Source organism: Podarcis muralis, chromosome 4 (assembly GCF_964188315.1).
Source record: "Podarcis muralis chromosome 4, rPodMur119.hap1.1, whole genome shotgun sequence".
NCBI classification, from domain to species: domain Eukaryota; kingdom Metazoa; phylum Chordata; class Lepidosauria; order Squamata; family Lacertidae; genus Podarcis; species Podarcis muralis.
Genome location: NC_135658.1, coordinates 42,753,963 through 42,766,262, shown reverse-complemented (window position 1 = coordinate 42,766,262; position 12,300 = coordinate 42,753,963).

Genomic DNA, 12,300 nt, shown 5'->3' with positions numbered 1-12,300 from the left:
TTCAAATATGATCTGCTTTTTCTCTTAAATTGCTTTGAATTTCGGAAGGACGCCAGGCATGATTCTTTTTAATTAATCTGTAAAATTAGGCTTATATTAAAATTCATCTTTTTGACTCTTGGTTCCTTATCTTTTCTTGCCTCTTGACTGCTTTTTACCACTCTTACATCCATTGCTGTTTTTTTAGAAAAAGAGATTCCAGAATTCACCGTGAACACCACCTCCTTCTCTTAGAATGGCAATGGCTCCCACCTGAGAGGCTCCAGAACTCACCTGAGAGGTGCCGGAACCAAGTTCCTGTGAATTCCCCCTGAAAAAGCCCTTTTTACATCTGTCTTATGTTTGCTGTGATTTGAATTACTTTCGCTTCCTTTATTTCTTCGTTCTGCTGACAGTTGTCTCTCTCCTTCCTGCTTCCTTCATTCTCTTGTCCATTTCCACCTTCTTCTTGACCCTTCCACCCAGTGGCACCATTCCCCTAAATCTATGCAGACAAGAGAACATTCCTGTAATTTCTCCCAGATGCTTGGTGCTCAGTAAAGCCTCCTGCAAAGCATTAGCGACAAAAGACTCCAGGAATTCGAAATGCTTTGGGCTTTCCATTTTCAGGCCAAGCAGCTGAAGAGACCAGGAATTCTCTCTCTCTCTCTCTCTCTCTCTCTCTCTCACACACACACACACACACACACACACAGTGTTCTGTTCTCCTTTTACAAATATCTTAAAATCAGCTTTGCCTTCATAGTTCCAGCAAATGTGCTATCATATATTCTACTGGGTCAATGCAACCTGATATGCCACCTATATCTGGGAGGATGATTAATAACTAAGCATATTGGGAGCCATCCCTTTTTACAGCCCTCATACATTTTTGGAATGACAGGCAATGTACAAAGGCTTACAAAGTCCTTTGATCAGTTTACTGAATGTCCATTGGAATCCATGTGCTCCCTTACATAAATCCAGCCATGTATTTAGATCTACATGTCTATCCTAAATTAACTTTGGCTGCAATCCTATACACAGCTACCTGAAAGTAAGTTCCAGTGAATTTACTTCAGAGTAGGCCTTACATAAAAGCACAGGATTGTACTGTTAGGACTTTCCCCCCCTGCAAGCCCATTCATCCAAGATTTAGACTACTGGCTGTGTTGCAAATTTGATATGATTTAAGAGGTGATATTTGCAATTGGATTTGTGTATGTTTAATAAGAGTTCACCACTGGGTTTCAATGGCATTGGAACCATAAAAGTTGCATTATTATTTTTTTTAGAGAGAAAAAACTTGGTTTGGAAAAAACAGAAGGCCATTGCCCACAGAGCAAATATTCAATGGGGCTTGCTCCCAGAAAAGTGCGCAAAGCACTGCAGTTTAAGTGCATTATGAGGAACAGTTGAGGGAACTGGGTATGTTTAGTCTGGGAAAGAGGAGACTGAGAGGAGATATGATAGCCATCTTCAAATATCTCAAGGGCTGTCACAGGGAAGATGGAGCAAGCTTATTTTCTCTTGCTCTGGAGGGTAGGAACCAAACCAATGGATTCAAGTTACAAGAAAGAAGATTCCAATGAAACACCAGAAAGAACTTCCTGACAGGAAGAGCTGTTTGACAGTGGAACAGTCTCCCTTGGGAGGTTGTGGACTCTCCTTCCTTGGGAGGTTTTAAGCAGAGGTTGGATGGCCATCTGTCATGGGTGATTTGGTTGAGATACCTGCCTTGCAGGGGGTTAGACTAGATGACCCTCAGGGTCCCTTCTAGCTCTACAAGTCTATGATTCTATGAGGGGGCGATTATTTTATGCCAAAGAGTATGAAGAGATTTACAAGAGTAGAGCATGAAGGGTAAAGTAGGAGAATGTGAAAGTAACAAAGCCAAACCCTCCCGGTTGATGTGAATACAGTTAGTGGGAGACAAGAAATATAGCTGTACGATGAAACAAAATGCCTAGGGAAGTTGTCTGTGTCCATCACTGGAAGTTAAAAAGTGGATATAAAGACAACGATACTTTAAGTATCCTGCGGTACAGGAAGATGGATCATATTGCTCCCAACCACCCACAGGGATCATTCCCTTTCCAGGCTAGGAAGCTTCAGTTCCACCTCTAAAGCTGTTGCATTCTCAAGAGACTGGGTCAGGAGATTCCACTGGGGATGGCATTTAATCAGAACCTCTGGGAGGTGAACCAGCAAGTGATAAGGAAGTGTTAAAAGTCAACGAGGAGGTGTTGTTGATGAGGACTAAGCTGGGCACATGCTCCCTGCCAGCCTGGGGATATTCTGCAGCTCAGTGATACACAGTGGTACCTCGAGTTACAGACGCTTCAGGTTACAGACTCCGCCAACCCAGAAATAGTACCTCGGGTTAAGAACTTTGCTTCAAGATGAGAACAGAAATCGCAGCGGGAGGCCCCATTATCTAAAGTGGTGCTTCAGGTTAAGAACAGTTTCAGGTTAAGAATGGACCTCCAGAACGAATTAAGTTCTTAACCCAAGGTACCACTGATTTTGCAAGGGACTTCTCCAGGGAGCAGTTCCAACCTCTCCTTTCAATGGTCTCAGTCCCATTATTATCGTAGGAGAGATGATGGCAGGATGAAGATTTCATGGTAGTTGTTTTCTAGAAGTCAAGCAAACAGGATGTTTTGACAAAAAATTCCTTCCAGTAGCACCTTAAAGACCAACTAAGTTAGTTCTTGGTATGAGCTTTCGTGTGCATGCACACTTCTTCAGATACAATGTTTTGAGGATTTCTCTGCAGAAGCTTCCTGCCCTGGTGGGGAAAACATAGCTCTTTGGTAGTACAGAGGTACCTCAGGTTACAGACGCTTCAGGTTACAGACGCTTCAGGTTACAGACTCTGCTAACCCAGAAATAGTACCTCGGGTTAAGAACTTTGCTTCAGGATGAGAACAGAAATCGCGCAGCCACAGCGGCAGCGGGAGGCCCCATTAGCTAAAGTGGTGCTTCAGGTTAAGAACAGTTTCAGGTTAAGAATGGACCTCCAGAACGAATTAAGTTCTTAACCCGAGGTACCACTGTAGTGGACACATGTCGTGCATGCAGAAGATTCCACAGTCAATCATTGGCACTAGTTAGGGACATGTTTGTTTGTTTGTTTGTTTGTTTGTTTGTTTGTTTGTTTGTTTGTTTTTATCCAGCTCCAGCCCAAGAAAATCTACTTTTTCAGTTTCTATGTAACAGTTTCCACATGCGAGAAGCCCCGTCAGGCCTTCCCGCAGATACGGGGAGACTCACAGAAATCTCTTTTGAGCTACTTGCACATTTTGCCCCAAAACATTCCTTCTAGGATGGCAAGAGACGTAGAGTTGGTTTGTTTTTTAATGAAAGTTCAGAGTCTGGGGCACTTGCGATGGCACTCATAGGACAATCCATGCTAGGAAGCAATGGTTGACTAGGAAGCTGAAGACTGGAAGCAGAAGACTACCCTCTTCACCCAAAAGAATAGAGCTGTTTAGAGCAGCTGTGGGGGAACCTTTGGCCCACCAGATATTGCTGAGCTTTAATTCTCGTCATCCCTGGCCATTGGCCATGCTTGTTGGGGCTGGTGGGCATTACAGTTCAGCAGCATCTGCAGGGCCAGAGGTTTCCCACACCTGTTCCATTCAAGCATCCGTATTCAACTATTCTTAAATTGCATCCATGGAGAGGCAACAGACTGACCTTTCTGCACTGAGCGGGAAGGACTTGCGCAGGATTGCAAGCAGTGGAGGCTGTTCCTTTAAGGTGAATGGATCACAATCTCCCCAACTTCGGTCTGCCCTTAGCCAGCCAGCCCCCACTTGCCTTCTTGCTTGCATCTAGACTAAGGGTGGCAGTGCCTGTCACCGTGCTCCTCAGTGTTGCCCTCCTTCTTCAACAGGAAGGATGGGGACAATGCTAGAATTACTTGGCTCAGCCAGTCACTGGCTGTGGCTCCACCTACCGCTAGTCTCCCTGCCTTCTGCTCTACCTGCTTGAGTTGGCACAGGCCCCCTGCAATGGTTAGGTGTTTTAAGCTGTTTCAGTCCTCCCTGTGGTCAAAGACCTTGCACAATCAGGATTCCTGACTGTGAGGAGGACTCTTAAATTCCTCCAACCAACCACACTTTCAAGCACCCTTCAGACCTTCCTTCTCAACCTGGAGACAGCTGCCCCTCAACACATACATTGACACAAGGGCAAGGATAACTCAGGATGTTTGGTGGGATGACTAAAAGCTCAACACGTCTTGATGTCTCCTCAAGAAGGAAAGCAGAAAGAAACATCAAGGTCTGGATGTAACAGGAAGTCAAACTTACAAAAACCAGTGCATTTTCCATGATTCAACCCCTGACATCCTAATTCTGTGGGGCATCCTTTTATTGTGTATTTGGAAGTGATTGACATGCTGCAGCTTTGGGTTATAGATCAATGAGAGCAGAAGATCACCGTGCCAATGTTACAATCCATTGAGCATGAAACAATACTACAGACAGAAAGTGCTTTGCACAACCTGCCCAATTTGTGCAGATTTCCTGCAGCTTGAAAAGAAGCTGGTCTAGACCGAGTTGCCAAAAACCACTTGGCACAGCTGCTCCCTCCCACCCCCATCAAAAATGACATATGGTCATTTTTGTCCTCAATCCTTCAGGCAGGGTGATGAGAGCAGGATCTGACCAAACAGAAACGCAGCATTTTGTCAAGCCATTTAAATGAATGTTGTTTTTCTTAGCTTTCTACTGGAAACCAAGTAGTTCGCAATGCCCTCTGTAACGGGCTTCTGCAGTCTCATGGAAACATTTTGCTCAGGATAAAATTCATTAGATTTTTCATGTCTGCGTTCTTGCCTTTTTTAGCAGCAGATAATTTCAGCGTGGCAGTGGCATGCATCAAAGCAGTGGCCTGTGGGGCTCGAACATCAACCTTCGCAGGGCGAGGAGAGCAGGGGCCTGTTCTCATGACCCCCACAGCCCTTGAAATCCACATTTCTCAGACAGTGCATGATGCTATCAAAGTGCATCAGCTCAGAGTGAGTGGGGTAGCGGAAGGAAGACCACAGTCCCACCTAGGATTAAGCCTGGCTCAAGCTTTGACATATAATCACAAACTAAAAAGGAATGTTTACACCAATAGCTAGCCTAGGCAGAATTTCACTTGCACCATCAAGCTGCGGTTGATCTCAAAATTGGTGCAGCCAGAAGCCATCTTCACATAACTGAGAAGCACAACTGTTGTGAGCTGCTTTGGGAGCCAGGTGGTGAAAAGTGGGTTATAACTTTTTATGATGTTGTTGTTGTGTTGTTTTAAAGTTCAGCAGGCTATCTATCATGGTGATAGATAGGTACTTCTGGGCAATCTTACTCAGACCGGTTCTAATTGTGTAACCAAATCCCAAGTCAGGTGTTACTTCTAGAAGTTATGAAAACACTTGGGGATGGGGCAGTGGGGGTGACAAAGCTAGCTCTGCCCCCCTCGTTGTCATTCCCATCACCCTCAGCCTGTGGAGGGCAGCTATGCAAAGCGGGGAACCTTTTTTGCTCATAGAACTTCCTTGCATGTTTTAGAACCCTGGTTTCCCAGAAATCCAAATGCATGCATAAGTGAACGCACAAGGCTCTTTGCTTTTCCTCCAGGAATTGAGAGCAATGGGAGTGATGATGGAGCAGGGAGTAGGGGATGGCAGAGTGGAATGGCATTCCTCGCCTGATATTCAGTCCGTCGCATTGCTGCTGCTTATTGGGAGGTAGACGAGTGAGACAGTGGGAGGATTGGCCCAGCACAAACAGATAATAATAATAAAATTTTATTTATATCCCTCCCTCACTGGCCAGAGCCAGGCTCAGGGCAGCTAACACCAATAAAATTACAATAAAACATAATGGGGCGGGGCAAAACAAAACAAAACAAGAACCAGTTTATTAAAATACAGGTTAAAATACAATTTAAAATGCAGCCTCATTTTAATGGTAGCCCATAAGGGGAGGGAAACATAAGGGTCAGACCGAGTCCAAACCAAAGGCCAGACAGGACAGCTCTGTCTTGCAGGCCCTGTGGAAAGATGTCAAGCCCCGCAGGGCCCTAGTCTCTTGTGACAGAGCGTTCCACGAAGTCAGGGCCAGTGCTGAAAAGGTCCTGGCCCTAGTTGAGACCAATCTAACCTCCTTGCGGCTTGGGACCTACAAAGTGCTGTTATTTGTGGACCTTAAGGTCCTCCATGGGGCATACTAGGAGAGGCAGTCCTGTAGGTACGAGGGTCCGAGGCCGCAGGAGCACCAGGCCGTGTTTGCACCATGCCAACCTCACTACTTCCCCTCTGCCTCCCCATAAGGACAGTGATGTAGCCAGCCAGCTGGAGGTCAGGTGAGTGACAGCATGCCACCACACCATCAGCTACTGGGTGGCAGGGCTAGTACATTCCTCTCTACCACTTCACCTGACCTGTTTTGGTAAATGTCTGAAGATAGCCAATATTGTAAATCGCATCGCATTCAGCTCAAAGTGTCGGAGAGCAAATTACTGTGATCTCTCAGTAGAAGCTGGGACAGAATCAGCTGAAACAAGCTGTAGAGAGAAAAACACACAGAGGTGATAGTCCCTGAGTTTTATTGCCTCAGGAAAATGAACGTTATCACTAAACAAATGAAAAACTAACAAACGCTACAGATGTTTTAGATAGGCCAGGACTGCCACTTGACTCAGTGTCTGGGCAGGATATTGATTAGAAGGACTATTCTTTATTGCACTCCTATTGTTCAGCAATCACCACCTCCTGCCGTGGGAACCCTGCAACTTGTTATACATTATGCTGTCAACAATGCAAGCATAACATGTCCGTCTTCCATATGGGAACCAAAGATATGGAGAGCTTACAGAAGAGAACTTTTCTAAGATGCCCTTGAAGGTGCCCTTTTCTGAGATGGCTTGAAGGTCAATATATGTGCTAACTGACCCCCAGCCCATTTTGCAAGCCCAATAGCTCAGCTGAAATATGGTTTAGAATTTAATTATTTGCCTGCATCATTGATTGTCTTTTTAGAAAATAAAATAATAAAATAATGATGTTAAATGTAAAGTTTGAAGTCACCACTGTGCTTTGCTTCTTTTCAAACCAGCAGAAAATAACATTGGTAAGAATGTGTGTTTGATATCACTCCCAGAATATGTCTAGAACACATGACTAATGAATTTCCTTTTCTGAAAGAAGCAAAAACAGGCAAGGTTCATTTTTCTTTTCTATTTATTTCTTTTTTTTTTTAGCCAAGGGTATGATGACTTTCAAGAAGATATACAGAATTCTCGCTTGTGAACTTCTGAATGAATGTAAATTCCAGCTCAATTCTGCAAGCGCAAAGAAGCATTCATGAGTTTTTAATGGAAGAAGAGACATGCTAAAAAGTTTTGCAAGTTATATAGTTAATGAAGAGCCAACATTTAGCAAACAACTTCAAGATCAGCACGCTATTCCAAGACATACCCACACCCACACACAGGACACACAGCACTGCTTACTATGAAAGTGCTCAGCAGTTTTACCAATTTGGGGACAAGTCAACAGGGCACATTGAGAGCCCTCCCCCAGCTGACAGGCTCAATAAAATAATCAGGAAATATGTGCCAAAGAATGGAGCCATTTCCAATATGTGTGTGTGTGTGTGTGTGTGTGTGTGTGCGCGCACACACACACACACAGTATGGTTGACTTAAGAACTTTTTATTCCTATTTATTTAAATCAGAGGTATAAGTGGTAGCGTAGTGGCAAATTCAGATGTGCAGGGGCTCTTCATGTTAACCATTGCCCCATCGCAGCCACACACCCTTACTGCCTTGTCTCCTTCTAAGATAACACAATAATCCTGTAATTATACAATAATAATAACTAGGGATGCATTGCAACCATCAAAGCAGTTCTCCAGGAGTGTCCTTTCAGCTAGATCTACTATTTCCTGTGCACATAAACAGGCCAATTAATCAGAGTGCTGCAATATTTTATTTTGGAGTGACTTAAGCTGCGTTTCCCCTCAAAGCTCCATGGCATATAGCGGACCTTGCGCACCCTTCTCCTGAAGCACCCCGTGTTTCCAGTGTTCCTAAATGCTTAGCTTAGGATTCTTACAGGACAACTGCTTCTTGGTGTTCTTCCCACACACCTTTTGCAGAGTGAACCTAGGAGCCAATCCTCCGTGGCTGACTCATCTGCTTCCGCTCTGATTGGCTTCAGTCAGCACAAGGGGTGAGAGGGCTTCTTCTCAGCTGCTGAAAAGTCTGCATGCTGATTGGATGGCTCTGGAAGAGGCTGCAGAAATAGTAAGAGGTCAGCAAACCCCAACCCATTGACCCCAGACTACTACACCTCTGAGTCTAAGTACATGCTCTCATGGAAATTAGTCGGATTTAAAAGTGCTCATGGCCATCATATATCAATATACTCCTAGGTCCTTCATCTGAAAGCTCAAGGAACGATTGCCAAATGCTAGTCAAATTATAATTCCTCATTTATTTTTATTTTTATTTTAAAAACAACAACCCACATTTTAGAATCAATTTTCCTCCATGTCTGCCCTCTTTTCTTTTCAGATGTAGGGGGAAAACAAATACAGGCCTTTGAAAACAGTTTGAGGCATCACTTTTCAAGCTCCTCTGAAAATTTTTCCGTCTGCCTCTTAAACCATGTCTAATTTATGTTAACTGCCATTTCTGTTGTAACATCCCGTGGTATACTTGGCATTATAACAAAGCTTGCAAATACTGGGTGCATTGTGCTAACCAGTCTTTGGTTCCCTTTGATTTTGGAAAAACCGTTTAATTTCTTTTTGCTTTACAATTATTTTGCTTTACAAAATAATTTTCCGAAAAGCTTTGCTTAGCCCATATGAGGATCACATGCAGGACTGATGCATCACTCTCAAATAGGCAGATACCCCAAATCATGCCTCAAGGCAGGCTCTGGGCTTTTCCTCACCCTCCTAATCTGTGAAAGTCACAATTTTATCCACCCTACCCATTCTGTTAACACTTCTTTTTCTTTAATAGTTTCTAACAGGCAAATCCCACTTTTCCCACAATCTCCCCTGTTGTTGATACTGGGGAGATTGTGATACTGATTGATACTGTTGATACCAATACTGTACACAGGAGTTGGATTGGGGGTGGGTGGGCGCAGATAGTGGCAGGATGCTTCCAGGCCATTTTCAGGTATGATTCAGTCATCCCTAGCAAATTCAAATTGTACAATTAAAGCTGATTTGGAACAATAAACACACTTCCCACAATCCGGTCGTTTTACAATAAGGTAAGTGACAGGAAAATTCACTGGACGGTATGGGTAGCATTTGCTTGACAAAATGTCATTTACTCTCTCTGCAGACAATTCAGAACAAATGCTCAGTTACAAAAAGCCAACATTGTTGAACCTCCTGCAAACTTTGTGCAAACAAAACAGGGTGAGTGCACCATAAGTAGGTTGACTGAAGGCAACCTAAGTTGCATGGACTTTAAGAACGCCTAACTCTCGCTTGGATTAAGGCCAGAATGAATGAATGGATTGTGTTGTGTTGTTCTGTGCTTTTGATGTGAGTGGTTTGGGGACATTTGAACACTGAAATGTGGCATTCAAATTCTAATAACAAATAAAAGAATATAGATGGATAATTACTACATTATTATATCAATACAGATAGATGTACAGGTAGACATCACAAAATAATTGTAAATATTTGTATATTTCTGTAAATATATTTAAAGTTTTATAAATATAAGTAATAAATATAAAGAAATCCTCCTCTAAGTTGTAACCCAGAGAGGAACTGGATTGCTAACAGCCTCCTTTAAGTATTGTGTGATAATGGCACACACACATACACAAACCACCCATTTTACATGAGCGCATTTATGAGAACCATTAAATATATATATTTATGTCCCAAGTAGGAAAATTACCTACACTTTCCCTGGAACACCGGTCCAGTTACAGCAGGTGTACATGGCAAGCTCATTGGTCCCATTTTCCCCCCAGAAATATTTTTGTCCTGGCTCTGCTGAAACCTTTTCAGGACATGTCAAGGCCTGTGGTGAAAAGTAAATAGAGATACTTTTCATCACATGAGGTAAAGTATTAACATGATGCAAGCTCCAAGGAGCTGAGTTTAAAGGCCTGAAGGAGGTGAGAAGGAATGGCAGGATTCTGATGTGTCAATTACATATATCATATCTAATTCCGCACATTACCCAATCAGCTGTTACATGACATTTGGTTTTCACTTGGTTCACTTTCCTCTGCACCTTTTGTGTGGGAGGAAAATAGGATCTGTGACCCACATGTGAGTAATTAACCAAAGAAAAAATTGGCAGGATGCCTGGATTCAAAACATAGGGCTTAACACACTCTCCAGAGGGAGAGAGTCCCCAGCAAAGTTTTAAATGGTCACAGAGTTAAGCAGTAGCGTAATGTGGGAATATAGATTGTTAGACCCCTTTTCATATCCCATTTAGTGTGCTTGCAGCACTTGCCCCCCCTCTCTAACCCTCTGGCAATGAACAGACCATACACTGTTAAGTAAGTTTAAAAGCTTTACTTACTCAATCCAAAGGTCTGATTCATGCCTTATTCCTTGCAGCAGCAAAGAGAACACAGCTACAATACTCTTGGGTACAAAATACAGTAAGATAGTTTCAAACATGCAGACTGAGCTCGGAGCAAGCTGGATCAGGCCAGTAGCCCATTGAGCCCAGCATTCTGTTCTCACAGTGTCCAGCCAGGCACCTGCAGGAGACCAGCAAGCAAGAGCACAAAAGCACTCTCTCCTCCTGGGGTTTCCAGCAACTGATACTCAGAAGCATTATTGCCGCCAACTGTGGAGGCAGGGCACAGCCACCATCTTCTTCCAAGTTGGTGGCCATCACTGCTTCCTTTGGGAGCGAACTCCAGAGTTTTAATTATGTGTTGCATGAAGAAGTCCTGAATCTTCCAACATTCAGCGTTCCAACGTTCAGTCAAAGGCACAAAGAAGGGTCTGAGGGCAAGAAGTGAGAAATGGAGCCGCCGAGTCACCTGGGGCTTCAAGGGTGGCTAGCAAAGCAAGCAGGTCAACCAACCAAGCCATTCAAGAACACTGAAACAAAGCACCCATCCCATCCTGAGGGAAAGTGTGAGTTTGCATAGCAGCCAGTGTGGTGTAGTGGTTAAGAGCGGTGGACTCGTAATCTGGTGAACCGGGTTCGCTTCCCCGCTCCTCCACATGCAGCTGCTGGGTGACCTTGGGCCAGTCACACTTCTCTGAAGTCTCTCAGCCCCACTCACCTCACAGAGTGTTTGTTGTGGGGGAGGAAGGGAAAGGAGAATGTTAACCGCTTTGAGACTCCTTCAGGTAGTGATAAAGCAGGATATCAAATCCAAACTCTTCTTCTTCTTCTTCTTCTTCTTCTTCTTCTTCTTCTTCTTCTTCTTCATCTTCTTCATCTTCTTCATCTTCTTCTTCTTCTTCTTTGTGAACTTTCGTATCACAACTTTGTATCTTTGCTGCGCTTGATTGGATGGTGTTAAAATATAGGCACTCCATGTCTGTCTTGAAGCCCCAGGGACACATTACTCATTTAAGGGCACTTGGAGTGTGGCGATCTTTCTCATCAGTGGTGGGGCTTGTGCCCGTTGGGACTGGCAGGGTCAAAGCATGTGCATGTGGAGGGAATCCTTGCTGACAACCATGCTCAACCTGCAGTCATTGGATGGCAAAGCTAGCTGGACAATGTGGTGTCAAGGGCAAGTTGAATGCCCTATGCGTGAGCAACACAAAAAAAGAGAGAGAGATCAAGAATGTGAAACTAACATTTCCAAAATCCATTCACTGCAAGGAGTGGGCAGATACCAGATCACATGGGTGGGAAGGGGTTGGTGCCTCCATTCTAGTCAATACGACACTTAGGGACATCTAGTGGGCCCAAAATCAAGAGAGTTTGCTGATGATGATGACAGAGATGCAAAGTGAATCCCAATGATGCCAGGAACTGCTTTATGGCAGCAAAGGCCTGTATTTTTCTTATGTGTGCAGACAATTCCATTCACTTCCAATTGTCCCTCATCATCTAAACTGAATAATATTAATCTAGTGGAAGCTCTTGTTGCTCCTGGCACTCCTGGCTCTGAAGGTGATGTTCATTTATGTAGCAAATGGGCAGGCTGGCAGGTAGTCTCGAAAAAGACTCCTGCACCAGATGTTCCAGAAGCGAGCCCTGTAAGGTTTAGCATCCCAAAGTGCCGGTGGCTTCTCAGCTGGCAGCTTTGTGGAAACAGCCGTTTCCAGGACTCCCATGATATACTCTGACTG